This window comes from Marmota flaviventris, chromosome 13 (assembly GCF_047511675.1).
Source record: "Marmota flaviventris isolate mMarFla1 chromosome 13, mMarFla1.hap1, whole genome shotgun sequence".
NCBI lineage: Eukaryota > Metazoa > Chordata > Mammalia > Rodentia > Sciuridae > Marmota > Marmota flaviventris.
In genome coordinates this window covers 29693318-29696710 of record NC_092510.1, presented here as the reverse complement: position 1 = coordinate 29696710, position 3393 = coordinate 29693318, and the positions used below count along the sequence as shown (strand labels likewise).

The 3393-nt window shown below is 37.1% G+C and overlaps 1 pseudogene; it reads left to right on the top strand.

Annotated features, from left to right (window-relative positions):
* The first annotated feature begins 669 nt into the window (after positions 1-669).
* Positions 670-1328, top strand: LOC114096574 (peptidyl-prolyl cis-trans isomerase H pseudogene; annotated as a pseudogene).
* Positions 1329-3393: the final 2065 nt, after the last annotated feature.

Sequence of the window (3393 nt, the reverse complement as noted above, 5' to 3'; positions counted from 1 at the left end):
CCCTGAATGAGCTTCAAATATTTTATGTAGTGCCTGAACTGGCAGGTACCCTATAGGAAGAACTGCTACTCCCTTGGTTCCTTTTACTGGACTACAACAATTAACTAGAAACACACACACACACACACACACACACACACACACACACACAAGCATGTACAAGCTTGAAATCACCCTTTTTGTTTATAATAGTGCCTGGTACATCATACACAATGTAATCATTTGCCATTATTATTCAGTTGCCCAAAAAGCTGATGTCCAAAAATTTATGAAAATAGCACAAAAAATATTCCAAAACTAGAGTTCTTAATCTAGACTCTTTATTTTATTTTATTTTTTGGTGCTGTCGGTTGAACTCAGGGATGCACTATCACTGAGCTATATCTCTAGACTTTCTTATTTTTTATTTTGAGACAGGGTCTTACAAAGTTGTTGAGGCTAGCTTCAAGCTTACAATCTTCCTTCCTTAGCTTCCCCAGTCACTGGGATTACAAGTGTGCACCACTGTGCCCAATTAATTCTTAACCCAGATATTAACAAGAACAAGAGTTATTTAAATATCCTAGAATTGTATGTAAAATAACTACATATTTTTCTGGGGAAACTGCTATTAGGGTTTAAAGGTCCTTAACTGAATGGGTCAGTTTCATAGAAGGACAGCTACCATCCATGGCGGTGGCAAATTCTAGCCTGTCAACCCTGTGATGTTCTTTGATGTCAGCATTGGCAGCCATGAAGATTGAGCTGTTTGCAGACATTGTACCTAAGATGGCTAAGAACGTTAGATGATTCTGCACAGGAGAATTCAGGAGCATCCATTTGGCTTCAGGGTATCCTAAACTGGAAAAAAAAAAAAGATTACTTGTCTTCATTCCAAGTCTCTTTCTTTCTGATTATAGAAAAGATGGAGTGCCAATAGGATAGACACAAAGGAGAAACTTCCTAAATGATTTCATGATTCAAGGTGGAAATTTTGTTAATAGAGATGGTACCAGAGTCACCAGCATTTACCAGGTACCATTTACAGATGAAAATTTTAAACCGAGACTCTTAGCCCCAGGCCTTCTTTCCATGGCAAACAGTGGTCCCTGTACAAATGGCTGTCAGTCTTTATCACCTGCTTTAAGTGTGAATGGCTGTATGGGAAGCAGGTAGTATTTGGAAAAATCACTGATAGCTTTGTTGTGATGAGAAAGATTGAAAATGTTCCCACAGGCCCCAACAACAAGCCCAAGCTGCGGGAAGCTGTACTCCAGACCAAGACTGAATCAGACCTAAGGAAAAATTGGGAAAATAATACATTGAAAACCCACATACCTTTCACCTAGATTCACCACTGATCAGCATTTTGTTTTATCATTTTGCCTTGATATTTGTTTTTGCTTGCCCTTCTTTCCTCCCTTCCTATTCCATTCCCTCTCCTCTTTCTAGCCCTTCCTTCCTTCCTTTCTGCCTCCTTCCTTTCTTTCCCTTCTTTCCCATTTTAAAATTGCAGACTTCTTAATTCTACATGATCACAAAAATATTATCTAATATCTAATACATATTCAAATTTCCCAGTTGTCCCCAAAGTAACATGTATAGCTTTAAAACAAAACAATAAGACCCTAGCCAGGTGTGGTGGCATGCAGAGTCCCAGCTAATTCAGGAAGCTGAGGCAGGAGGATCACTTGAGCCCATGTATTCAAGACCATTCTGGGCAACATAGTGAGATCTCATCTCAAATAAAGAAAGTAATTAAAAGATTTGGTCAAGTTTCCCAGATTTAATCTGGGAAATTAAATGTTTAATCTCATCTTGAAAATTTTCATACTAAATAGATAACGTAAAAGCCCCCTTAATGAGTAAAGAAAGTGTGGTACATATACACAATGGAATATTACTCAGCCATAGAGAATGAATGAAATTATGGCATTTTCCAGTAAATGGATGGAACTGGAGACTGAATCTGAGCAGGGGGTGTTTCTGACTAGAACAAATGCTTCTCCACCTGTCTCCAGTTCTCTCTCTCATGTCTCTTCCCACACACTAATATATCTAATCCTTGCCAAACTCCTGTGGATATTTTTTCCCTTCATTGTCTATTCCTTTTCTTTCAAAATTAATTTTTTCATTCCAATGTTAAGATCCTACTTTGCCATTCAGCCTCAATATTATGAGTTCTTATCATGTTATCCTAATAGATATCTCTTGCTCTTCTCTAATATTTTTTGCTACCAAATAAAATTTCCCTTGGACACACTTCCCTAGCATCCTTGCTCTGAACCATAAACTTCAATAATAGTATATCACAGAGTTTTAGACTGGGGATTTTCAAATTTTGATGTGTACACAAATTACATGTACATCTTCCTAAGAGGCAGACTGGGATTCAGCAGATCTAAGGTGAAACTTGAGAGTCTGAATTTCTATTTTCCAAGTGGTGTTGATGCTGCTCTCAAGTAGCTGGGATTATAGGTGTGCACCACCACTCCTGGCAAGACCAGAATATCAGTGATCTTTTTTTTAAGGCGTGAGGGGAATGGTTGGGAAAATGCACAAAGTTAAGCATCTGGAGGGCTGATTACATTCTATGTCTTGGTCTGGTTTTGCTTACACAAGTGTGTTCACTGTGTAAGAGTCCATTGAATTATACACTCATGATCTGTGCAATTTTTGGTATATTATATTTCAATTAAAACATTTCCTTTTAAAAATGAGAACATTGTCTTAAGCCTAGGAAACACTAAGCACAATTGAGGATTGATAGGATAACTGAAATTTTATAAAACTAATGTTCAGATTATCAGCTTTCCCATTGTTGTACACCTGGAATGCAATCTGGAGAGGGCTTTCCCATCTGGACTGGAGCTTAGAAGCTTCTCTGGGAACTCTGACTAACTGGAAGAAAAGACCTAGGGGCTCCCCAAAATAAGCCCTCCCCATTCCACCACATAAAGAAGACCATAGTAGACAAGCCTCACATATAAACAGAACACTAATTAGCTTGTTAGTATACAAACTTTAAATATGAGCAAATAGCAAAGGCCTGCCAGATACGAAAGTAGCATTTAATATGAAGTAAAGACAAAACAGGGAGAAGAACTTACCACACAAAAGAAATAATTCCCATGGGGTGACATCAAGCAAAAACTTCTCCACATCAAAGGAAATAACAAAATGAAAAGGCTGACTAAAGATAGGAAGAGAATATTTGCACACTCTATACATAATAAGGAGTTATAAATTAGACTCTAAGGAACTCACAGAGCAAAATACAAAAATGAAAACAAAACAAAACAAAAAAAATCTCAAGTAACTTTATTTTAAAATTAGCAAAGGACTTATTAAATAAACATTTCTTCAATAAAGGCATAAAAATGGCCAATAAGCATATGAAAGGATGTTGAGTAT